This window comes from Bubalus bubalis, chromosome 10, assembly GCF_019923935.1.
Source record: "Bubalus bubalis isolate 160015118507 breed Murrah chromosome 10, NDDB_SH_1, whole genome shotgun sequence".
In the NCBI taxonomy this organism is placed as follows: Eukaryota; Metazoa; Chordata; class Mammalia; order Artiodactyla; family Bovidae; genus Bubalus; species Bubalus bubalis.
The window spans coordinates 81341991-81369237 of NC_059166.1; the positions used below are offsets into that span (position 1 = coordinate 81341991).

The following is a 27247-nucleotide window of genomic DNA, read 5'->3' on the forward strand; positions in this document are numbered from 1 at the left end:
AGTCCAGTTATCTGTGTCCTTCTTTTCCTCTTCCATCATCTCCATCTGCAAGCAAAAAGAAAATTGATTTTTATTTTCTTCCTTTTGTTTGACTCATTTAAAGTGGTCAGCTATTTCCCCAAGTTAAGCTATCTCTAAATAAGTTTGGGCTCGATAGAAGGAAATATCATTGTGACAGGGAAGGATCACTGACGGGGTGCTGATGGAGAGGCTCATTCATGGAGGTAATGAATAATTGGGGTACATAAGCGAAGGAAGTAGGCACACAACTCAGAGAAGAGGGGGGAGGCTAGGACCGAGGGATGCATTACAATTTTCAACCCAGGTCTCCTCTACCTCCTTGAAATTAGTCCTGCCATTCTCTTTCTGAGAAAAAAAAAAAAAAAAAAAAAGAATGCCTTATTTGGATCAGTCCTATCTCCCAGGCTGTAAACTCCAGTCATGATAATGATGCTGCTAAAATTATAATTTATGGTGCATTGACTTGGCATCAGGCACGGTAAAAGAAACCCTGTCAATTGGATCTCATTCAGTCCTAAGAACCACTCTCTGGGAAATGCTAGTCCTGCTTTTCACAGGAGGAAACTGAGGCTCAGAGAGGCCAAGTGAAAGCCAAATGAGCCTCATACCACAGAGCAAGAATCCAAGCCTGGGCTGTTTTTTTTTTTTTCTCCCGATGTAGCCCAAGCCCACTGGGCTGCCAGTTAATAACTAGCAAACAGTCGCGGATTTTACAGAGTGCTGTAAAACCACATCTGCCTTAGTGAATCTGCCTGCAGGCAGGTTTATTATTACTGCACAGCCTCATTTTCTGCAAGTAAATACAATTTGCGAGATAATTTTTGAAGTGAGAGCCTCGCCTAGAATAGAGGATAATTATTGACATGTTTTTTAGGATAAAAAGGATTGCTTTTTCTTTTTTTTTCTTTTGGTTTTCTTTTAATTCATCACCCTGCCTGGCACATTGGAGGAACCCAGTGAATATAGGGAGCAGAGACTAAGTGGATGCATGCATGGAGGAAAAAGCAGGTCATTCTCCAAAGTTTAAATGAGCTGATTTTGCAATAGCGAAACCAGAAGGCAAAACTTTGGCATTCCACACCAGTATGGCTTTATTGTCTGTATTGCAGGAACAAAATATCACATAACTTTGCACATAACTCTCTAAAGCTCTTGATAGGTTTTTTTATATTCCATTTCCTAAATCCCTTTGTGCAGTTACAAGTAAAGTATTGTACCACTTTCACTGGAAAAAGGACTAATTTCACATTGTAATGATTGCACCTGCTCTGTGACAAAACCTTGATGTTTTTTTAAAAAGCCATTTTCCAACTTAATAGCTCAAGGAAGAAGATTGTCCCTAGGGGAACTGGGACATAACTTTACAATTTACTCATTGTACAACTGTCCTTCAGTGCTGAAATGGGGGAGAAATAAGGATGAATGTGGAAGGAAAAAGCATAGAATAACTGACTAAGCTCGAAGGTCATTAATGACACTGAGAGGGGTAAAAATGATAAAGCGGACACAGAAAATCATATTCTGTGAAAAATGAAACAGGATTGCTCTGAGCTGAAAGAAAAGGGAGAAAAAAAGGACAGTGGAAAGCTTTTTAGTGCGTCGGGGGTGGGAGAAAAGGGAGGACGGACTGCACTAAATGAGTATCTCTGAATTGGAGCCAGGGGACGGGTCCTAGCCCTTACCAGAACTTCAGAGCACATCCCTTTAAAAGTAGGTAAAAAACTAGTGAATATAACAAAAACAAATGGACTCACAGATACAGGGAACAAACTAGTAGTTACCAGTGGAGAGAGGGAAGAGGGGAGTGGCATTTAGAGGTAGGGGATTAAGCATGCATGCTCAGTCATGTCCATCTCTTTGTGACCCCATGGACTGTAGCCTGTCAGGCTCCTCTGTTCATGGGATTCTCTAGGCAAGAACACTGGAGTGGGTTGCCATTTTCTTCTCCAAGGGGATTAAGAGGTTCAAACTATTCCATATAAAATTAGCTACAAGGATATGTTATACAACGCAAGGAATATAGCTAGTATTTTATATTACCTGTAAATGGGGTATAACCTTTAAGAATTGTGAATCACTGTATTATATACCTACAGCTTACATTCTATTGTACATCACCTATACTTCAATTAAAAAAATAAAAGTAGGTCTGAAAGGGCATAAATTAGGAGAGAAGCCTGGTGTCCTGGAAACAATTTGTCTGTTCCCTAGGAAGACAGTCCAGCATCAGTTGGTCTGAACACAAGTGCCTGATGGTCAGGAGACATAGCATTAGCCAGAGAAAGTTGCAAGTATAGGATGTGGGTTGAGCCTTTCTGAGGGATAACAGGATAAAGCTCTTGGGCAGGTGGATTTCAGCCCTCTGATCACACAATGAGATCACACAATGAGTGTGAATGTCACGGTTCCACTTCTCGCTCCTGTCCACCTCTTGTTTCTACCTTCTCCATCCTCATTGGGAAAAGCAGTCATTGTTCAGAAAGCAGTGATGCTAGGGAAAACGGACGTCACTCATGTTGCAAAGCCTGACTGGTTGAGTTTAAATACTAGTCTCACCAGAAATAAAATGTCCCACATGGGGGCCGTATGCTGAGTTTAAAAGGCTGCTGTGAGAAATGCAGTAACCTTTAGCCTCTTTGCCTCTGTACTGCCTAGCTCAGATTCCTGACCAGTGTGCTCGTTTATGATGGTCGTTTTTATTTTCATATCACTGGAAATAAAATCAAAACCCAGTGGCTGCCTGAAGTGCTTGAGCCCTGGTAATTCAGTGTAGCAGCAGTATTCTGGCAGTGGGGCTTTTTGCTCTGTCCCCTAATACTGCATTTCCAAGCCTCATTCTGGTCCTGTTACCAAGGAGGGAGATGATTAGCAAGTACAGTGACCCAGAGATTGTCTTGCATTGAGCTGAGAAATGAAAAGACTGTGCCACAAAACCCATTCATGTCCACTCTGGTTTTTCTTTGCCAAATGTTCTTGCTGTGACCTACTTCTGCAGGTAAGAAAAATGATTTTGCCAGCCTTCTGTGACACGGCGATGGTTGAACTGTTCCCAAGTGCCTTGGTGTAGGTGGCCTTGTAAGGATAAGCATTCATTATTTTCAGACTGCTGATGCATCACTTCTGGTGTCTATATTTGTCTTCTAAGAATGCATCATCACTCTCTAATTATAGGTGATCTTGTGGGATTAGATCTTTTGAGTTAGACTAGGATGACACAAAATGTGCATGGAAAGCAAAGCCTGGAAAACTTGCTGAGCTGTGGTCACTGTGTTTTGTGTGTGTGTGTGTTTATTGAAGTATAGTTGATTTACAATATTATGTTAGTTTCTACTGTAAGCAAAGTGAATCAGTTATACATATATCTGTTCTTCAGATTCTTTTCCCATGTGGGTTATAATGGAGTATTGAGAAGAGTTCCCTGTGCTCATGGTCATTGTTAAGACCCCAGATGATGCCTTGGTGTTCAGAATAACCTTTGGATCATCTTCACATTGTCATTGTCACCACCCGCCTAAATTTCTGCATGTTAGATCACTTGATGATTGTGCATGTCTTTAAGTGTGCATTTTTGTCATGAAAATGGTTATCACCCGATTCTTATTCTTGGACTCTTCTATTACACCAACTAGTAACTTTTTTAAAAAATCAAAATAACCATGGAATCCCCAGGACCCCACTTTGTCATAGTTACCTCCTCACAGGGCTGTGAAGGGCAGTGCTGGGCAAAGGGTCTCTGCCCCTCAGTCTCAACTTTGAGGCCTGTGAAGCAGTAAAGCTGTAAGCAGTATAGTCGAAACCAAGTTCCTTTTCTGCCTGGATGCTTTGCCCAGCAGGAGGGAAGTATTAGGAGTACTGGAGTTGAAAATATCAAAATTCCCAGTCTGTTTTTACCTCCATCCTATTAAACATTTTCTTTTTTTTTGATACCTGCATAGAAAACAACTAAGCCTGGGTTCTAGTTTTACTCGTTAATTTAATCATTTTTTCATTCCAGCTAACAAATATGTATGGAAAGCCTCCTGTGTGCAAGACCCCATGAAGGGATAGACAGAAATTTAGATAAGACATTACCATCCCACAAGCAAGTTTGCCTTTTGTGGGGGTGGATAAGAATGATTTTTTTTTACTGAGAAAACAAAAATGCCAAGTGTCAGCAGGAAGAGGCATGTTGTGGCAAGGGCTGTTGAACATTCCATGGGGCTGTTGTTGCATGCAAGGTTTGGGAAATAAAAATCACCAGTGCTTTGTCTTTCTTGAATCCCACCCTACAAAGTAGCTCCCTGGAATCAGCAGTTCAAGTGTTGAATGGATGATGAACAATGTTGAAGATGGTGGCCAAAGTGTAACAATGCTTTTCTTGCCTACCACCTACCACATCTAAAACTGTGCCGTTTAAACAGTAAAGTTGGGAAGTGGGGGAAGGACTGCATCCAATTTCACTCCCCTACCAGGCCGCAGATGTGCCCACAGGAACCAGGGTGCAGTGTGAGGCTGTCAGATTTCCAAAAGAACTTAGCTAATGGTCTTCATTGCTCAGAGAGCTTGCCTCCCAGAGAATCAACACTAAGGTTAGAGACAAGCATGGAACTTCGGGCTTCTGAGAGCCTGTGAGGGATGCGGGTTTTTGAGGGCCGTTTTTCTAACTTGGAGAGTTCTCATTTGCCCCTCCCAAAACTTGAAGCAGCTAGTTATTCCTGCACAAAGGGAGAGAAAACAGACATGCATGCTTGTGTTAAAAGTCAGCTAGTTCAAACCTCAGGGAGAAGTTCTTGGTTGGGGAGAAGGCCAGAATATTGAAGAGGCTCAGCAGCATCTCCTCCAGAGGCGTTTCTGAATAATCTGTCTCTCGGATGGCTTAGGTGTACGGGTAATGGGAAAAGCTGACTCAGGGCTGCCTCCAGGCTTAGCATAAAATGTATTCTGGGTGCCACTGTAAGCATTAGGGAATGAAACTCACTGGCAGGAAGGCTAATAGTATACAGTTCAGATTCCCCCAAGGGAAAAATGTTTATGAAATTCAGCTTTAGTAACCTGAGTCATGAACTTGCTTTCTGCAAACATCAGAGTTAACAACTCCTGTACCATAAACTAGTTCATGCCATTGCATTTCCGGATCCATTTTTCTTTCCACTTAACAGCTTTTTACTTTGTACCAGAAATTCTGAGATGCAGAGAGAACCATGGAAATCAGCTGCCAGCTTGTTATTGTGACCTATGAGACATAAGGAAGTCCTCACCCAGCTCCATGCCCACCCCACCCCTTGGCTGCCTCGCATGAGACATTCTTGAGCTCAGAGTGATGGGCTGGAAAAAGCGTGGTGTCCAGGGTGGATGAGCAGATGCTTGGACTCCTGGGCCAGGCGGGCTCCCTGCCCCCACAGCTTCTTCACCCAGTCTGTCTGTGCACTGACTGCTTCGACATTTCCCCGAGGCCAAAATATAATTCATTCAAGAAGTTTTAAGTAGAGTAGCCCATGGCTTAAATTATACCAGTAGAAGAAGTGGGAGATGGAAGGGTATGTTTGAAGGGAGAATTGTAAAGATGACTTCTGATACCCCATCCATCTTTCCCCATTATTTTTTTGGACGTTTTTATGACAAGTTTTAATTTGTCTCTCCCTCCATTCAGTGAGACACAACAGCTAGATTGGACTGGAGTTGGTCATTTACCTTTCCCCAGGTCAGTTCTGCTCAAATACCCAGCAGGTTAGATTCTAGTTACAGGCTTCCCTGATGGCTCAGATGGTAAAGAATCTGCGTGCAGTGCGGGAGACTCAGGTTCAATCCCTGGGTTGGGAAGATGCTCTGGAGAAGGGAATGGTAACCCACTCCAGTATTCTTCCTGGAGAATTCCATGGACAGAAGAGCCTGGTGGGCTATTGTCCATGGGGATGGAAAGAATCAGACACGACTGAGTGACCAACACTTTTACACTCACTAGATTCTAGTCAACTAGTTTTCCCTGAGTGCTCAGTTCATTTCAGTTGCTTAGTTGTGTCCAGCTCTTTGCAACCCCTTGGACTGCAGCACGCCAGGCCTCCCTGTCCATCACCAACTCCCAGAATTTACTCAAACTCATGTCCATTGAGTTAGTGATGACATCCAACCATCTCATCCTCTGTCGTCCCCTTCTCCTCCTGCCTTCAAATTTCCCAGCATCAGGCTCTTTTCCAATGAGTCAGCTCTTCACCTCAGGTGAGCAAAGTACTGGAACTTCAGCTTCAGGATCATCCTTCCAGTGAATGTTCAGGACTGATTTCCTTTAGGATTGACTGGTTTGATCTCCTTGCAATCCAAGGGACTCTCAAGAATCTTCTTCAACACCACAGTTCAAAAGCATCAATTCTTCGGCGCTCAGCTTTCTTCACAGTCCAACTCTCATATCCATACATGACTACTGGAAAAACCATAGCTTTGACTAGACGGACATTTGTTGGCAAAACAATGTCTCTGCTTTTTAATATGCTGTCTAGGTGGATCATAACTTTCCTTCCAAGGAGCAAGTGTCTTTTAATTTCATGGCTGCAGTCACCATCTGCAATGATTTTGGAGCCCCCCAAAATAAAGTCTCTCACTGTTTCCATTGTTTCCACATCTATTTGCCAGGAAGTGATTGGACTGGATGCCATGATTTTAGTTTTTCGAATGTCGGGTTTTAAGCCAGCTTTTTCACTCTCCTCTTTCACTTTCATCAAGAGGCTTTTCAGTTCCTCTTTGCTTTCTGCCATAAGGGTGATGTCCTCTGCATATCTGAGGTTATTGATATTTCTCCTGGCAATCTTGATTCCAGCTTATGCTTCATCCAGCACAGCATTGTGCATGATGTACTCTGCATATTAGTTAAATAAGCATGGTGACAATATACAGCCTTGACGTACTCCTTTCCCAATTTGGAACTAGTCCGTTGTTCCACATCTGGTTCTGTTGCTTCTTGACCTGCATACAGGTTTCTTAGTAGGCAGATAAGTGGTCAGGTATTCCCATCTCTTGAAGAATTTTCCACAGTTTGTTGTGATCCACACAGTCAAAGGCTTTGGCATAGTCAATAAAGCAGAAGTAGATGTTTTTCTGGAACTCTCTTGCTTTTTCGATGATCCAGTGGATGTTGGCAATTTGATCTGTGGTTCCTCTGCCTTTTCTAAAACCAGCTTGAACATCTGGAAGTTCTCAGATCATGTACTGTCAAAGACTAGCTTGGAGAATTTTGAGCATTACTTTGCTAGTGTGTGAGATGAGTACAGTTGTGCAATAGTTTGAACAGTCTTTGGCATTGGCTTTCTTTGGGATTGGAATGAAAACTGACCTTTTCCAGTCCTGTGGCCACTGCTGAGTTTTCCAAATTTGCTGGCATATTGAGTGCAGCACTTTAACAGCATCATCTTTTAGTACTTGAAATAGTTCAGCTGGAATTCGATCACCTCCACTAGCTTTGTTTATAGTAATGCTTCCTAAGGCCCACTTGACTTCAGACTCCAGGATGTTTGGCTCTAGGTGAGTGATAACACCATCATGGTTATCTGGATCATGAAGATTTTTTTGTACAGTTCTTCTGTGTATTCTTGCCACCTCTTCTTAATATTTTCTGCTTCTGTTAGGTTCATACTGCTTCTGTCCTTTATTGTGCCCATCGTTGCATGAAATGTTCCCTTGGTATCTCTAATTTTCTTGAAGAGATCTCTAGTCTTTCCCATTCTGTTATTTTCCTCTATTTCTTTGCATTGATCACTGAGGAAGGCTTGCTATTCTTTGGAACTCTGCATTCAGATGGGTATATCTTTCCTTTTCTCCTTTTCCCTTAGCTTCGCTGAGTGCAGACCTTGTTAAGAATAGAGTGTTCTGCTGTTTTTCTGAATGGTTACTATTCCCCTCTCCTCTCTGGAGGTTCAAGGGGATTTTTCTCCCATTTTTACTGTGAGAACATGGGTGGAGCCTCAGGAGGTAAATCTCATAAACCTGTAGGAATCATTATGACTGGATCCTTCCACAGTCCTTAACTCTGAGACTTTTCCACACTCAGCCTCTAACTGTTCCTCAACTGTGGCACAGGTTTCCTACCCCAGCTCTGGTTCCCTCTAGTGAACCTCTCCTCCAGTAAGCCATGACTCCCTGCATTGTCCTGTCTCTCCAGCCTCAGTTTGCCCTGTTTCCTCTTCTTGCTTATGGATAGAAGAAAAGTTGCTAATTTTTAATTCTGTTCACGCTTTTACTCATTAGGGTGGAGTAGTGACTTCCAAGCACCTTACATGTACAACTGGAACTTCCCCCAAGATTTTAAAATGTCAGTCAACATTAACTGAGCATGATTTGGATATGAAATGTGTTTTATTGAACAGTTTAACTCATAGAATTGAAATATGAAAATTTTCCCCCTGATCTTGCCCTTTAGTTATACTTTGGGGTAAGGAGAGAGATTATTGAGTTCTTTTTCTTTGTTTCTTTTGGTAATGATGAACAGTAAGATGTTCAAATTTTATAATCGTTGTTATGTTTGAGTTTTGACCACTGGGTATACACTAGGTTTCTCAGCCTTGGCATTGTTGACATTTTGGAATAGGGAGCTGTCCTATTAATCCATGACCTCTTGTCACTAGATGCCAATACCATCGCCTTCTGGGGGGTGACAATCAAAGTGTCTCCTGCCATTACCACATGCTCCCTGGGCACCAAAACTGCCCCTGGTTGAGAACCACTGATGTACAAACCACTGATGTACCACTGATGTACCACCCAAAAAGAAGATAGAAATCATATCCATTCCTCCAAAAAGTTCCCTTCAGGCCTTTTCATTAATCCTCCCTCCCCTGAAACCACTGTCTCTCATTTCTATCATCACAGATTCATCTTGCCTATATTTGGACTTTGTAAATTAAATTATACAGTGTATACTATTTTTTGTGGGGGGGGGTGTCTAGTCTCTTTTACTTAACATAATGTGTTTGCAATTATTCACATTATTGTGTTTATCAGTGGTTCACTCATTTCTTATTTTGTAATAGCGGTCCATTGTATGAATAAACCACGTTTTGTTAGTACATTCTGTTCTTGATGGACACTTGGGTTGTTTCTAGTTAGGGGCTGTTTTGATAAAGTTGCTATGGCTAGTCTGGAAAAGTCTCTTTGTGGACGTGTTTTCCTTTTTCTCAGTAAATATCTAGGAATGGAATTTCTGGGTTGTACGGTAAATGTATCTTTAACTTTTAATAAATTGCCAGACACTGCTGCAAAGTGGTTATACCATTTTACACTCCCAGCAACTGTGTATGAGCATTGCTGTTCCATATTGTTGCCCACATGATCATCATGTGTTGCCTATTGGTGTTGCCAATTGCTTTTTATTGTTGTTGTTTGCTTTTTTAAAAAAGTGGAGTATAGTTGATTTATAATGTTGTTATTTTCAGGTGTACAGCAGAGTTAATCAATTATACATATACATATATCATCCACATTCTTTTTTTTTCTAGATTCTTTTCCATATAGGCTATTACAGAATATTGAGTAGAGTTCCCTGTGCTACACAGTAGATCCTTATTAATTATCTATTTTATATATAGTAGTGTATATATGTCAATCTCAATCTCCTAATTTATCCCCCTTCCCTTTTCCCCTGATAACCATAAGTTTGTTTTCTACATCTGTGACTCCACTTCTGTTTTGTAGATAAGTTAATTTGTACCCTTTTTTTTTAATATTCCACATAAAAGTAATATCATATGATACTTATCTAACTTATTTCACTCAGTATGACAATCTCTAGATCCATTCATGTTGCTGCAGATGGCATTTGTTCTTTTGTTTTTATGTGTATGAATATATATATTTTAATGAATTGAGAATAAGTTGTATATATGATGATTCTTTACATCCAAGTACTTCAGTGTGTATTTCCTAATAATAGGTGTCTTCTCTTAAGTAACTATGATGTAGTTATCCACTTTATAAATCTAACATTGGTACAATATTTTATCCAATCTATTACCCACATTCCAATTTGTCAGCCTATCTAACAGTATTTTTTTTTTTTTTTTTTACTTTACAATATTGTATTGGTTTTGCCATACATCAACATGAATCCACCACGGGTGTACACATGTTCCCAATCCTGAACCCCACTGAGAAGTATTCCATTGTATATATATGTAACACATCTTCTTTATCTGTTCTTCTATTGATGGACATTTTTTAGGTTGCTTCCATGTCCTGGTTATTGTAAATAATGCTGCAGTGAATACTGGGGGGGCATGTATCTTTTCAAATGGTGGTTTTCTCCAGGTATATGCCCAGGAGTGGAATTGCTGGGTCATGTAGTTCCAGGTAGCATTAGTGGTAAAGAACCCACCTGCCAATGCTGGAGATGTAAGAGATGTGGGTTCGACCCCTGGGTCAGGAAGATCCCCTGGAGAAGGGTATGACAACCCACTCCAGTATTCTTACCTGGAGAAGCCCAAGGAGAGGGGAACCTGGTGGGCTACAGTCCATAGGGTCACACAGAGTCAGACACAACTGAAGCAAGTTAGCATGCACACACACGGTAGTTCTACTTTTAGTTTTCTAAGGTACCTCCAAACTGTTCTCCATAGTAGCCGCACCAATTTACATTTCCGCCAACATTTCCCACCCTCTCCAGCATACTTGTAGATTTTTTATAATGGCCATTCTGACCAGTGTGAGGTCATTGTAGTTGTGCTTTACATTTCTCTAATAAGTAGTGATATTGAGCATCTTTTCATGTGCTTTTTGGCCATCTGTATGTCTTCTTTGGAAAAATGTCTATTTAGATCCCTTGCCCATATTTTTGATAGGGTTGTTCTTTTAATATTGAACTGCATGAGCTATTTGTATATTTTGGAGATTAATCCCTTGTCAGTTACTTCATTTGTAAATATTTTCTCCCATTCTGAAGTTGTCTTTATGTTTTATTTATGGTTCAGTTTTCATTTTAGCTCTTCTGTTGGGCATTTCGTTAGGATTTTTATTTGCATGTCCCTGATGACCAGTGATACTGAGCACCTTTTCATTTTTGGTTACTTACATGCTTTTGTAAAGTAAGACTTTTTATGGTTTGATTTGGAGGAATCCCTGTTACAACCAGACTCCACTCCTGATAATACGTTCAGGTTTTACAAGAACCTGCTGCTGCCCCTCAGTAGCTGGGAAAGGTTTTACATCTGAATAAGGTTGCTCTAAATCATCAAAATTACCATGAAACATGCCCTTCCATTTTTTGTTTTCTTCTCTTTTCCAAAGATACTGTGAGGTTATAGGGTATTTTCCTTTAGTGATGTCAGAACTACTCCCCCTAATTAGCCAAACAAGTAGACAAAACTACTTTTATTTTCTTTGGGATAGACTTCCAGTACCCACAACCTTTGCAACAACTGTCTCAACCTCATCCTTCCACAGCTGTGACAAACAAATTAATGCAGGGACCTGTCCCCACGCAAAGCAGTGAGTCACCTCTGTCATGCCATGCCCAAGGGGTTTCTTGGTGAGCCTTTTTCAGGAAGCATTTTTCTTTTACTTATACAGGAAAGTCTTTACCTAGTTTAAAAAAAAAAAAAGTAAGTTCTCTATCTAGAAAGATTCCTTTTTCCATTTAAGTTCTGGTAACAGAGCTTCGGAGAAAGCAACGGCGCCCCACTCCAGTACTCTTGCCTGGAAAATCCCATGGACGGAGGAGCCTGGAAGGCTGCAGTCCGTGGGGTCGCTGAGGGTCGGACATGACTGAGCGACTTCACTTTCACTTTTCACTATCATGCTTTGGACAAGGAAATGGCAACCCACTCCAGTGTTCTTGCCTGGAGAATCCCAGGGACGGGGGAGCCTGGTAGGTTGCCATCTATGGGGTTGCACAGAGTTGGACACAACTGAAGCAACTTAGCAGCAGCAGCAGCAGCAGCAACAGAGCTTAACTTTTTCCTTTTAGTTCTAATGGGAAAGGAAGGGAATCGTGAGACTTCTTTGGTTGGAGTTTCTCTCTCTGTTGCTAAGGATGTATTTTTCTAACCTGTTTACCTTATGTAACCAGACAGAAAGGTTCATCTCTGAGTGATTGAGGACCTGGCTTCTGAATAGGATCTGAGTGCACTTTGAAAATGGAATATGGTGATACACAGAGTTGGGTAGCAGGTGTGTATGTGTACACATAAGGTAACATGTCCAAAGCACTATGGGAGCAGTGAGACAAGCTCTAGTTCTTATCTCCAAATTCCAGTCCTCACCAAAGGACCCACTTTCTGTGGGAGAATGTCCGGGATAAGACGAGTCTGAGTCCTGTCCTACCAGAAAGCAAAAGAACCAACCAGCCCAACAAAGAAACAAAAAAAAAACAGTGTAAATGACTGGGATCACATCCTCAGGACTTAGCCTCCAAGTTGAAGAGGTTCTCGCTGACACAGATCGGAGTATGTGAGCATTAATACAAATAATGACTATAGTAGAGTTAAATAGTATTGGATGAATTTTACATCCTTGAGTTTATAATCACACTAAAAACACAAAACACACTCTCCACATTCTAGTGTATGGAAAACCAAGAGGATGAAAGATCTGATTTCTTCAAAACATAAAAATCAAAGGGAGAAAAAAGGAGAGAAGAGGAACTTATGATTTAAAAGAAAGTTAAAAAACATATGAAACCATTGTAACACTACTTAGACATGTTGGGATTCTAATTTGAACAAACAGCAGCTGTTAAAAAATTTTATGAGCTAGTTGGGGAAACTTGGTCCCCGAATGGGTATTTGACTATGTTAAGGAATTATTATTAATGCTCTGGATGTGATCATGGCATTGTGGTTTTATTTTTATACCAATCCTCCTCTTTTAGAGACACATACTGAGTTATATACAAAATATATATATCTGTGATTTGCTTCAGCAGGGTTCTGTGGCAGAGCTTTGGATGAAATGAAATGACCAGGAATTGGTAATTATTAGTTTCTGGATAACATCTGGAGATTTATCAAAATACTATTCTCTTTACTAGAGAATGTTGATATTTGAAATCTTTCATAAATTGAAAACAAACAAAAAACAGCTAAGTGCCCTGCAGATTGGTCCCTGGCTGAAGTCTGAACAGTGAGAGGTGACCATGGGGGATGCTAGGGCTTGTTTGAGGAGCCCTGTCTTTTTTCTTGTTATTATTGAAGTAAAATTGACTTAAAATACAAGTTCCATATACTTAAAATACAAGGTGTACAACATCATGATTTAATAGTTTTGTACGTTACAACAAGGAGCCCTATATTGACAGGTTTGTTCATAAGTTTGTCAGAATGAAAAGATAATAATCCACTGATCTGACCTGTCCTCAACATTTTTCTCTCCACATTTGTTCATTGGAATCATACTAATGTTACCAACCAAGCATTCTTGAGAGGAATGAGATTATGCACGCTTATCTCATACAGCATTCTTTGTCTCAAAACCCTTACTGAAGGACCCCCAACTAGGCCTACTTTCCTTTCCCATTTGTTTCTCATACCTTAGAAAGATGACCTCAAAGAAATTCGAGGGAAATTTTAAATATATATATATACATACATATATATATATATATATATATATATATACACACTTTTTTTTTCTCAAATAAAAGTTTTTTACCCCTAAACCATTGGAAAATAGAGAACATTTTTCAAAAATGTTTATAGGCCTCATCTTTCTGAGAACACAACAGACTCATTGGAATAGTTGTTTATGCTCACAGCCTTTTAGCAAGTTAGTTACATTAAAGACACCTAAAACAATATATAAGTTTCAAAATTTTCTCTACTTTCCACCGAAATATGGTGCATTTCTTTCTTATGGCTTTCCAGTCCTTACTCTCCTCAGGTCAAAATTTATTTTTCTACGTCTTATCTCAGAACTTCCCTAATCCTGAAATGACTCTTTCACACTTTGTTGTGAAGGACCGATAGGTATTTGATGTTAATCTTGCAGTTCATGAGGTTCAGACCCTACATAGGTAGGAGGACCGGGGCTTTTGGCTGAATAAGCTTCTCTCCTCATCAGTGTGGAGGAGGAAGAGAGGGTCTTCCTGGGGCTGGTCACAGACAGTGTCTCATCCAGTCCTTGACCAGCCAGAGGAAGAGGGAAGCCCCAGACTATAGATGCAGCAACTCAGGCATGGAGGCTCAGTAACCTGACTGTGTTGCCTTTGGAAGACACTTGCTCTTCTCCTAAGTCAGGGAGCATCCCCAGGTGTAAATTGTGCCAGCTGTGACTTGACTGAAGCATGCAAGTTGTTCATTCATTCTGTGACGCCATCTCATAGAACATGCATTTCTGTGGAAACCTGGCACCATGAACTCATAGTGAACTCTGGAAACCAGCATTTTAAGGCAGTTAGCTGATTTTAAAGGTTTCTGATATTTCTGAACAAAATATAGTTGGAGACATTGGTCTTCTCCCAGGTATTCAATAACCCAGAAGCCAGAAAGGACCAATCCACATTGTAATACACTAATGATTGAGTGGTTATAGGTCGTATTTATGTCCATCCAGTCATTCCCACTGCTTTACAGAGTGCTTTGATGAATTATCAGTCATGCTTGCTGCTAAGTCGCTTCAGTCGTGTCCAACTCTGTGTGATGGCAGCCCACCAGGCTCCCCCGTCCCTGGGATTCTCCAGGCAAGAACAATGGAGTGGGTTGCCATTTCCTTCTCCAATGCGTGAAAGTGAAAAGTGAAAGTGAAGTCGCTCAGTCGTGTCCAACCCTTAGCGACCCCATGGACTGCAGCCTACCAGGCTCCTCCATCTATGGGATTCACCAGGCAAGAGTACTGGAGTGGGGTGCCATTGCCTTCTCAGTCATGCTTATTTATAGTTAATGCTGTGAGTTGGATATATTGGGGAAAAGCTTATTTATTGGTAACTGCAGCCAGATGGTTTCATGTATTAAAGACTCATGGCTTAGTCAATAATACTGGATTCAGAACTGAATTTCTATGGAATGAATCATGTCTCTAACCAAGGATGTGCTGGTTTGAACCCCATGGAGTTGGAGTTACACACCTTCCTTACATAATCCCTATCAGTAGCCTCTGGGCTCAGTTATTTTTCTAGTAGCTGGTGATTTTCAACTAAGCCATCTACATTCTTCTGTTTGCAAACCCTATAGGCTTGCAGTTTTTCTTTCAGATGCAGCATCTGCAGTTTCATTCCCTGCCACTGGTAGATAGTATTGTCCTAGGGTAGTATAAGTGAGAGAAAGCCTTATATAGTAAGCCTTGGAAATTTCATATACACAATCAGCCATTTGTGCTTCTTCCTTTAAAAATAATTAAAGAAGCATGATTATTCATGAATAGCAGAGAAGATGCATTGGTAGCAATATTTAAAATACATAAAACATTTATGTATAGTTATAATAAGGCTTCACCTGTCTGCACTTTCCTCGTATCTACCTGATTTCTTCTGTCTTCTCATGGAGCTTAGATGGCAGGTGCAAAACTTGACCACTTTGAACCCTGGAAACCCTTGATGAGTATGTGCCCTTTTCTGATCTTATACCCTGAGCTGTTCTTAACTTGGAGACACTGTACCAACAACCCCTTTTTGCTTTCTGTGTGGTTTAAAGCAAAAAAAAAAAAAAAAAAAAACCCTCAAAACATTGTCTTCTTCGATGTGCTCCTTTCCACAAGCACTTACTTTTGTTTTTTTTGTATAGTTATAAAATCCTCATGCACCTCCTTTAAAATAAATAAATTACAGTTTTATGAGCCTCGTTTATTTCCAGCAACGCCAAATAATAGGCTTTGGAAATAAATGGTGTTTATTTTAAAATGAATATAGTAGCATGCTTTCCATTCTAAAGATTTGTGTATCTTCAATATCATATTTTCAAAGTAATGTCTAGGTAGTAAGTGGCTAAAGAAGATAACATCATCTGATTATAATTTGATCCCTTTCTTTCTTGGCCTTAACTATTATTTGATTATTCCAAGTCATAATCTTTTCAACTGAACTGATTATGCCAGTGTAACTTATCCTGTTTGCTAAACTTTCAGACAAAAAATCCTTTCTGAGATTTCAGGCCGATTTCTCATTTACCCTGTTGGCTCACTTTACTTGCCAGAGGTTTTCTTCTAATTGAAGAGTTATTTTCTCTTTATAAGTAAGGCTTTAATTTGCCCTTCTATCTTTTTCTTTCTCCTCCTTATGTCTAACCTAAAAGAAATAATCTACTTTCTTCTTAAAACATAAGAGTGACTGCATCATTTCAAGTGCTACTAAGTGTGGCTTAAAAATTTGGAATATGATGGATTCTTTCTTCAACTAAAGTTACTATAGCAATTATCTCTCACCATAATTAGATGGAAGGGAGCTTTGATGATGAAATAAATGAATACTAGGCTCAAAAACAAAGGCCCGATTGCACACGCAGCCTTTTGACTAGCTTGTAGCAGTGAGCAAAAGTTACTCATCTTCTCTAGTAGGAACCAAGGAACACCTTGGTTCCTCATTTATAATCTAGAGACAATTAAATTAGAAATTTAATTCAAGTGGATTTTATAAAGATTTAGTGAGATGATACCTGGCACTTAATTTCTTCACTGCATGAAAAACATATTAACATTTACTAAAGGGCTTGTGCTTGTGTGTTAGTTGCTCACTCATGTCCAACTCTGCGACCCCACGGGCTGTAGCCTGCCAGGCTTCTCTGTCCATGGAATTCTCCAGGCAAGAGTACTGGAGTGGTTTGCCATTCCCTTCTCCAGGGGATCTTCCTGACCCAGGGATCGAACCTCGGTCTCCCACATTGTGGGCAGATTCTTTACCATCTGAGCCACCAGGGAAGCCCCAAAGGGCTTATACAAACAAAAAAATTAACCCCCCTTGTTGGTAGGTTAAAAAAAAAAGGACATGAATTCATAATCAGTTTACAAGAAAAACAGTTATTAAGCATCTGGGGAAATGTTTAAACTCATAGCAATTAAGTAAAATTCAAAAAGCACTGAGATGTCCTTTCCTTTTACTAAATTAGCACTGCTACTGCTGCTGCTGCTAAGTCACTTCAGTCGTGTCCGACTCTGTGCGACCCACAGACGGCAGCCCACCAGGCTCCTCTGTCCCTGGGATTCTCCAGGCAAGAATACTGGAGTGGGTTGCCATTTCCTTCTCCAAAATTAGCACTAATTTAAAAAAAAAAAAAAAAAAAAAGGTCAGATGCTGGTGGCATTACCAGTTGGTACAGCTCATTGAAAAAAAAATGCATCAAATTATATTAATATTCATACCTTTCAATCTAGTAATCCCATTTCTGGGACTCTATTCTGAGGAAATATTCTAAAATGTTGAAAAAAACTTATAAACATGATAGTGATTATTTCATCATTACTTTTGATCTTGACAAACCTGGGAAAAACTTAAGTTTGTAAAAGATTAAGTTATGATAGACTTCTGCAGCTATTAAAAGAAAGATTCATTGAGCAGCACTTAAAAATGTTTATGATGTAAAAAATATGCACACTGATAATCAACATGAGGGACTTCCCAGGTGACTCAGTGGTAAACCCGCCTGCCAGTGTAGGAGACACAGGTTCGATCCTTGGGTGGGGAAGATTCCCTGGAGGAGGAAATGGCAATGCAATCCAGTATTCTTGCCTGTGAAATCTCTTGGACAGAGGAGCCTGGTGGGCTACAGTCCATGGGATTGTGGAGCCACACACAACTAAGCAACTGAGCATGCGTGCACAGTGCAATCAATATGAGAACAATTCATCTTAGAGCCATGTGGGAATAGACCAAGTGATGTTAGGGTATTAGAGCATATTTTTTTCTTCTTTCCTGTTTCCCCAAATCTTTTGTAAGATACTGTTACTTTTAAGATTAAAATTAGAGTTTTAGTTTAATGTATTCACCCCCAAAAAAATATTTGGCAAGTGCCTCTTATGTGTCCAGAAAATTTGGTATAGCGATTGGGCTTAAAAAAAAATGCCAGAATCTTTTTTCATTATTTACTCCAGGGCAATACAAAAGCAAAGAAGTGTGCTTAGTGAACTCTTTACAGTGAGTACTTCATATACAACCTAAGATTTAAGGTTCTATTGTGTGTAACCTAAGCATTTAATGCCAGACCGTCAGCCCAACCCATGTTAAACATAACGGTGTTGTGTCTCACTGTGGCCATCTGCTTCAGGACTCATTCCAAAATTAACTCACTAGCTTACTCAGGTCATTCCACCAAGGAAAATGGGATCACAGTGATATATTAACCATAACATCAATGTGAACAAGACTTTGAATAATGCATCTCAGAGCAACACTCTAGGTAACTGAATTAGAATAAGCCAGACAAGGTCATTTGCAAAGTACTGTGGCATTATTTCAGCTGACATTTTTAGTGAAATAATTGCAGAGTCACTGAAAGCTGTAAGAAAGAGTGTGAAAGATGGCTTGTACACTTTGCCCAGTTTCCCCCAGTGGTAACATTTTACAGAACTGTGGTACTGGGCATTGACATGGTACAATCCTCCCATCTGAGTCAGATCTCCCTGGTTGTATTTGTACTCCTGTACGTCTGTGTGTGCAAATGTGTGAGATTCTGTGTAATTATATCCCTTGGTATGTTTGTACATCCACCGAAGTCAAGATGCTGAGCAGTTCCATCGGCACCAAATCCTTCCTGTTGCTCTTTCATAGTCACACCCTTCCTCCACTCCCCACCATCCCCAACCCCTGGAAACCACTGCCTTGTCCTCTAGTTGTGAAATTTTGTCATTTCAAAAATGATACATAAATGAAACCATACAGTATGGAAAGCTCAACCCTTTGAGCTTGGCTTAACTCGCCTGTGAATCTTCCAACTTGTTGCATGTATCAATAGTTTGCTGCTTGTCAGTGCCGCCAAGTAAGTATTCATGGTGGGTATACCATCATTAACCATGCATCTGGGCTGATTCCAGGTTTTGGCTATTAAAATAATGCTGCAATGAACATTCACAAACAAGTGTTTATGTAAACATAAAGTTTTCATTTCTCTGGGATAAATGTCTGAGACTGGAACTGCTGGGTTATACAGTGATTACATGTTTAGTTTTTAAAGACGCTGCCAAACTATTTTCTAGAATGCCTATACTGTTTTATAGACATACTCCAAGCAAAGTATGGGAGGCTTTTTCTTTTTTTATTTTCCAAATTATTCTGAAGTCCTATTTGTGACAGTTTTCTGAACTAACCAAATAATTTTGCTAAAGATAGCCATGTTGAGTAGGTAGATTTAGAAAAGAGAACTTTATCAGGGCATGTCAGAAGCTCCTCCCTCCAACCCCCCTCCCCCCAAAAAATCACTTAATCTTCATAGATGAGCTTTACACAGTAGGTCAATTCGAAATATTTGACCCCTTTAGTCTTGCTCAGATGGTGAAGAATATGCCAGCGATGGGAGAAACATGGATTCGATCATTGCATCAGGAAGATACCCTAGAGAAGAAAATGGCAAGCCACTCCAGTATTCTTGCCTGGAGAATCCCATGGATAGAGGAACCTGGTGGGCTACAGTCCATGGCATGGTAAAGAGTCGGACACAACTGAGTGACTAACACTTGAACTTTTCAGTCTGTAGGCAGCTAGCAAAATAGACTCAACCCTCATTTCATAGCTGTTGGGCTCAATCTCCTATACCCATAACAGAATATTGGCCTGGACATAATTTGTTTCTCCCTTGTGTGACAATCTTTCTGTCTTCTATAAGGGAAAAAAATGTTTTTTTAAAGGATTTTTGGATACCCTAGATCAGCATCTTCACTTTGCACTGGCCAGAAATGAAGGCCCTGGACTAGGAGTTAGAAGACCTGTGTTTGAGTCCCTCCTCTAATAAGCTGTGTACTATAAACACATCCCTTACCCTCTCTAAGTTTGCTCAGCTGAATAAGCTAGATGAAATTCCCGGTGGAACCACCTGGAGGACCTGCAGGACCCAGTTGCTGGCCTGCCCCTGGAGGCTCTGGTTGAGCAGTTCTAGAATGGAACAGGAGAATCTGCCTGATATACAAGTTCCAGGAGATACCAGTGAGACTGGACCAGAGATGACACCCTGAAAACCCAGGCCAGATTATGCTAAAGTGCCTTCTGGCTCAACAGTTAGTAGTATCCCCTCACCCATCCGCCTCCAAAGGACCCCTCAGGTTTGCTTTCCAGAATGAGTTATTCGTTTGACCCTTTTTTAAAGTGACCAGATATATAGTGGAGCATAATGCAGCCGTTTAAACTGTCACAGAAGAATATTCATTGTCATGGGGAGTTACATATGATATCGTTAGGTTATAAACTTACAAAACAGCATATGCAGAAATGTCCAGTTACACACAGAAAAGACATCTAAAAAGATATATCTAAAACGTCAGTAATAGTTATCTCTAAATCATAAAGTTGTAAAAATTTTATTTTCCTCTTTCTATCCATTTCTGTGTTTTCTAATTTTGTCTGTAACTCATATTTATTGATCATTTATGAGAACAAAGAATCCCCATGAGCAGAACAACTCCTGATTTCTCTAGGTTTTAATAATTATGGTTAAATACCAACCAGCACAAATAAGGCTCTTCAGGTATGAGATAAAATTGTCTAGGAGGCTTTAGAAAGGTAGCTACGACCTTCCTTAGCCTAAAAAGTATGGGCGATCACTTTGTGCTGTTCTTCTTCCTCGACAGAATTCTGTACATGTGCACCTAAGTAGTCCTGCCCCAGGACCACTTGTTACAGCATCTCATTATTGCCTGGGTGATGTTTCCGTAGAGCTTTTCCACAGCTAACTAGTAGGATCCACAGCTATAGCCTCCCAAGCTAGTCCCTCCTTCGTCCTTGACGATGGGTTGAAGTATTTAGACGAAGCTAGTTCTTCCTTTGGGACTAGGAGGGACTAGCTAATATCTCTGTTAGAAAAATTAATATTTAGTCCTAAAATAGGAATGTTAAATTATCCCTGACATAAATTTATATAGATGCCAGAAACCAGTTACCTTCTGTGGAAAGCTGTTTTGTTCCCCATGTGGCTTCATGTCCCCTCCTGGAATTTCTAACTATACTGATGTTCGCAAAACATCGTTTTTTTCAACACCCACACTTCTCAAGGTTAAGATAGATTAGAATGAACATGACTTCCTTGAAATACTATTTATTAAAATGGTTTTGCTGTTAAAAATTTTAAGGAATTAATACTATAGAAAAACGTTCCATTTCTGAACCCTAGTAACTCCATTTCTGAATAAATGTGTTTGATTGGAGTCATGGTGTCGAAAGGGCAGTGCAGTGGTGATTTCAAAACACCACTTCTGTCCAGAGCTGCAGCAGACCACTGTTCCTTTCTGCCAAGTTCCCTCCTGTGTCTATCCCTTAAGAATGAGAAATTCAAAGGACTTTATGATTTATGAGTGATAGTGTGTTAAATGGGGTAGCACTATTTACCATTTTACATTTAACACCCACCCATATTGGTATCTATCATAGATTTTTTTCCTTTTAACAAATGTGTTTTGTGCTTGAGAAAATACATTTTTATGTATGACCTCAAGACTGTTGCCATCTACATGTCTGCCGCATGTGTTTGCTACCATGGGTGAAGCTGCTGGGTTCGCCTTATATAAGTGGGAGCTCCAGCAGCTGCATCCGGATGCTTGCTCACTGCAGTGCTGTTGTAAAGTAGCACCATCCCACACCAGCAATGCCTCCACAACCCCCTTGCTGTGAAAGAGGTGATGGGAAGGTGACATCTAGACATTTCTTGCTTTGTTGAAAAACAGGCTCAAGTCCCAGGAATTGCTGCATTTGTCCATGTGTCCAGCCTCATTGGGAAGGAAAGGGCCTTCCTTTATCTCACTCACATCTCTGCCTTCTGGTACTTCACACACTGCCCTTGACTAGAAAACATAGCTGTGCTTTGCTTTACTGGTTCTGGTAGGTAAAAAACACAAGCTTTTGATTGATCTGTAAATTTTCCTCCTGTGTTGTTCTTGGTGTTGTTCAGTTGCCAAGTCATGTCCAATTTTTGTGAATTGTGTGACTGCAGCACCCAAGGCTTCCCTGTCCTTCACAATCTCCTGGAGTTTGCTCAAATTCATGTTTGTTGAGTCGGTATGCTATCTAACCATCTCATCCTTTGTCACCCTGTTCTCCTCCTGTCCTCAGTCTTTCCCAGCATCAGGGTCTTTTCCAATGAGTTGGCTCTTCGCATCAGGTAGACAAAGTATTGGAACTTCAGCTTTAGCATCAGTCCTTCCAAAGAATATTCAGGGTTTAGGATTGACAATTTGATCTCCCTGAAGTTCAAGGGACTCTCAAGAGTCTTTTCGTGCACTACAGTTCAAAAGCATCAGCTCTTCAGTGCTCAGCCTTCTTTCTGATTCAACTCTCACATCCATACATGACTACTGGAAAAATCATATCTTTGACTATATGGACCTTGTCAGCAAAGCGATGTCTTGGCTTTTTATTATGCTGTCTGTCTAAGTTTGTCATAGCTTTCCTTTCAAGGAGCAAGCATTTTTTAATTTTATGACTGCAGGCACCGTCCACAGTGATTTGAAGCCCAAGAAAATAAAATCTGTCACTACTTCAACTTTTTTCCCTTCTGTTTGCCATGAAGTGATGGGACCAGATGCCATGGTCTTAGTGTTTTGAATGTTGAATTCTAAGCCAGCCTTTTCACTTTCCTCTTTCACCCTCATCAAGAGGCTCTTTAGTTCCTCTTCACTTTCTGCCACAAGAGTGGTATCATCTGCATATCTGAGGTTATTTATATTTCTCCAGGAAATCCTAATTCCAGCTTGTGCATTTCACATTATGTACTCTGCATATAAGTTAAATAAACAGGGTGATGATACACAACCTTGTCATACTCCTTTCCCAATTTGGAACCAGTCAGCTATTCCTTGTCCAATTCTAACTATTGCTTAATTGACCCGCATACAGGTTTCTCAGGAGGCAGGTAAGATGGTCTCGTATTCTCATCTCTTTAAGAATTTTTCAGTTTGTTGTGATCCACACAGTCAAAGGCTTTAGCGTAGTCAGTGAAAAGTAGATGTTTTTCTGGAATTCTCTTGCTTTTTCTGTGATCCAACAGATGTTGGCAATGTGATCTCTGGTTCTTCTACTTTTCTAAACCCAGCTGGTACATCTGGGAGTTCTTCATTCATGTACTATTGAAGCCTAGCTTGAAGGATTTAGAGCATTACCATGCTAGCATGTGAAATGAGTGCAATTGTGTGGTAGTTTGAGCATTCTTTGGCATTGCCCTTCTTTGGGATTGGAATGAAAATCGACCTTTTCCAGTCCTATGGCCGCTGCTGAGTTTTCCAAATTTACTAGCATATTGAGTGCAGCACTTTAACAGCATCATCTCTTAGGATTTGAAATAGCTCTGCTGAAATTCCATCACCTCCACTAGCTTAGTTCATAGTGATGCTTCCTAAGGCCCACTTGAATTCGCACTCCAGGATGTCTGGCTCTAGGTGAGTGATCACACCATTGTGGTTATCCTGGTCATTAAGAGCTTTTTTGTATAGTTCTTCTGTGTATTCTTGCCACTCTTCTTACTCTTTTCTGCTTCTGTTAGATCCTTACCATTTCTGTCCTTTATTGTGCCCATTCTTACATGAAAGTTGCCCTTGATATCTCTAATTTTCTTGAAGAGATCTTTAGTCTTTCTCATTCTATTATTTTCCTAGTGTACCATGCTATCCTATGCTATGCTAAGTCACTTCAGTCGTGTCCGACTCTGTGTGACCCCATAGACGGCAGCCCACCAGGCTCCCCCGTCCCTGGGATTCTCCAGGCAAGAACACTGGAGTGGTTGCCATTTCCTTCTCCAATGCATGAAAGTGAAAAGTAAAAGCGAAGTCGCTCAGTCGTGTCCGACTCTTAGCGACCCCATGGACTGCAGCCTACCAGGCTCCTCCATCCACGGGATTTTCCAGGCAAGAGTACTGGAGTGGGGTGCCATTGCCTTCTCCAAGTGTACCATGGCGTAAATAAAATACAAGGTAAAGGTTTAAATGACATTAAAGACACTGATTTTACTTGCTTTTTTCCTACTTTCTAAAGGCTCTTACAGAATTTGAGTTGGAAGGCTTCACTGATGTTTCCTTGGTCTAGTATTCCTGTCCACATTCGATGTACACATACTTATTGTCATTTTAAAAGGATAGGATCGTCTTCCTTATTGTATTGCGTCTCACAACTTTGGTCCTTTATTCCATCCTTCCTGTTTGCTAGTAGTTCATTTAGCAAAGCCAGCTTCTTTTAATGGGAAAAAAGGTATATCCCACTGTGTGCCATGCCAGGCTTTATTAGCACACAAGGTTTCCTAATTAGAGTAATAACTACCTCATTCAGGCTTCTTCTTGAGAAATCTTACTTCCTTTCATAGCCCAAGAATGGTCTTTTTTGTGTCCTCAGGTGTTAGGCGTCCATCCTAGACTTATCCCAACCTACTAGAATCATCTCATTACTCGACTGTCTCCCCCACTCACATATTAGTGCCATGAGGGAATGCCTTCTCAGTGTGTTCTCTGACTGGACAGTCACAGACATATAGATGGTATTTAATCATTTAATGAACTGAGTGAATGAAGCCAGCTTGCCAGCCCAGTAGAGGAAAATCTCATATTATTTATTCAGTGCCAAGAGTGGAGTCCACATGTCATCAACACGGGCCTGATTGATGCTAAATTAGCAAGTTAGGAAGCATTTTGTACCCTGTTGTCATTTAAGACTCAAAATAATGTGATTGAAAAAGTAATTTTCTTTCATTATTTTTATATTTACATTTATATTGTATATTTTATTTTGTAAATGAAGCTTGAGCCTAGAAACTGGATTTTATAATATTAAAATAAAATTTGTTTCCATGTCATAACATTTATTTCAGAACATAACTTTGAACATGAACCATACCTAAACAAAAAATATATTCAAGGCATAGTTTTTTATATTTACTTATGAAGTCTACAGTACCCTTTAAAAGGAACGTTTGTGTGTAGCTGTGCTACTTATTCTGAAGAGTCTTTTCTAAAGCTCAATTTTACTATGAAACTCACATTTTTCAGTATTTTACAGTTTTATCTGTCTTGTATTGTGCACCTCAAAGCATTTATGTAGCATTTTTTAAAATGTTAATTTTATCTTGTGCAGGCTGCCTTGACAGCATGTCTTTCTATTGATTGAAATTCCAACTCTATGCTGAGGAATAGAATTCATAGTATAATTTTGTTAACTAAGACAAAAAGAGCATTCAAAAGTGTTTAGCATATTTACGCAATTGTACTGAAGCATTATAAACTGAACATTTGGTCAACTATTACTGCAGCCTGGCCCTGCTTATGGTGGCTTAAGATTGTTTTTAGATGGTGACTCAAAGCAGAGACAGTATTTTTAGACAGTTTCACTCTCCCTCCCCTTTTCCATTCCCAAGTGTCCACTTTCAGGAGGAGAGAACAAAGAGGGTGAACCCTTACAGCAAACTCCAAAGAGCCCTATCTCCCTCGTTTCTAATAATTAGTTATACTTTTGTAACTAGATACTCCAGAAATGCAACAATGGAGCCTGAAGCTGTAGCTGTACTCATAGACTCTGCAAAGCTTTAAAACTTTTTACTTTGGGGAATAAAACTAAAAAGATGAAATACGGAGATTTTTCTCAGTGTAATGGAACAAAATAAAATTATCCTCTCTTAAAATAAATGGCAGGTAGAGAAAGCAATTTTTCCTGTCACGGATAAAAGCTAGGGAAAACAAAATCTGCATTTGAAATATGTTATCTCAAAATGTTTTAAATAAAAAGAAGCTAAACTACATTGTACAGTACCTGTTCCCAAGGATGATTGCAGTTTCTTGTTATTAAGTCCTGAGAAACACAGAGTGTCCTTGGCAGGCGGCACTATAAAAACAAACAAGAAAAAGAAAGACATAGTAGGTCAGATTAAATTTTTTTTCTCTTTTGACTGAGGGGCTGCAATTTGCATTGTTTGGCTTAATGAGCGCAGCCTCTTATGTAGTTTTCTCCATCTTGCACCCATGTTCACAAGCATGCAAAAGAAAGTAACTCTTTGATATATGAGACAATATGAAGATTAAAAGTCCCCCAACCTGTGCAATTTTATCTTGATCATCTATATGTAAACTTACAGGGGGGAAAGCATGGATTAGAAATAAAAATTTCTTCCTAAACCCATCACTGCTCCTTACTAGCTTTGTATCCTGAGCAAGTCACTTAAGTTTTCTGAGCTTCCATTTCTTCACTTGTAAAACAAAGTTTCAGATGCCTGCTTTGCCTAGATCATAAGACTGCTGAGGATGAAAAGAATCAAAATAGGAAAGTGTTTTACAAGTTTCTGGCAGGTCCTGTTATAGAGTTTAATGAGCTTGTTGAAGGTCGTGGAGACATCTAACTAAACTTCTTGTTGAAGGTCACGGAGAGATTTAAGTCTAAACTTCAGCATTTTTCAGCACTGGCACTGTTAATGCTTTCAGGCTGATTATTCTTTCTTATGGGGAGCTATCCCATGCATTATCGGAATATCCCTCCCTCTCTACCCACTAGATGCCTTTAGCATCCCCCAAATTGTGCCAGCCAAAAATATCTCCAGGGACTTCCCTCGTGGTCCAGCAGCTGGGACTCCGTGTTTCCACTGCAGGGTGCACGGGTTCTGTCTCTGGTCCCAGAACTAAGATTCTGCATGCCATGGAAAAAAAAAAAAAAAAAAATCCTCAGACACTACCACATGTACCCTGGTGGGCAAAATTGTCCCAAGTAGAGGACCACTGATCTGTGTGGTTCTAAGGCGAAAGTTCTTAACCATTTTTATGACAACATTTGTCACCGTCAGTTATTCTAATTAGTTCCTGGTTGGAATACTCCACGACATAGCAGCTTTCAGAATTCAAAAAGGGATAACTGGTTTCCATCTGTCATCTTTGTGTGAGTATCAGCAGTGGCACTGGCTTCTTGGGAAGGTCCCTGTGAACTGCTGTTGAAGAAGCAGAGTCTCCCAACAGAGATACTGAGCACAGTGAGCCAGAAGTCAGACTCAGTAACCCCTGAAACCTCTTCCTGGGATTCTGTGATCATCCCTTAAAGGGCCCAGCTGGTCTCTCTTCAGCAGCCCCTTCTCATCTGAATATTCATGGGCTTCTAATATCTGTTACCAGCTGAGAGGCCAGGGAGAGAAACACAAGTGTTTTCATAACTATTATCACAGACTCTTGACTCTAAGGCCTTGAGGTTTGC

At 40.2% G+C, this 27247-nt stretch overlaps 1 protein-coding gene and 1 long non-coding RNA gene across 8 annotated transcripts in view; one reads left to right on the forward strand and one right to left on the reverse strand.

The window, feature by feature from the left end:
• Nucleotides 1–26346, reverse strand: LOC102394791. The gene is made up of 3 exons (XR_329504.3): nucleotides 26206–26346; nucleotides 25826–25897; nucleotides 1–45 (listed from the first exon to the last, which is right to left on the reverse strand). It is a non-coding gene; the product is annotated as an uncharacterized LOC102394791 (long non-coding RNA).
• Nucleotides 1–27247, forward strand: part of UBE3D (ubiquitin protein ligase E3D) — a 177633-nt gene that overhangs the window by 136232 nt on the left and 14154 nt on the right. The gene's annotated exons all lie outside the window — the stretch shown is intronic.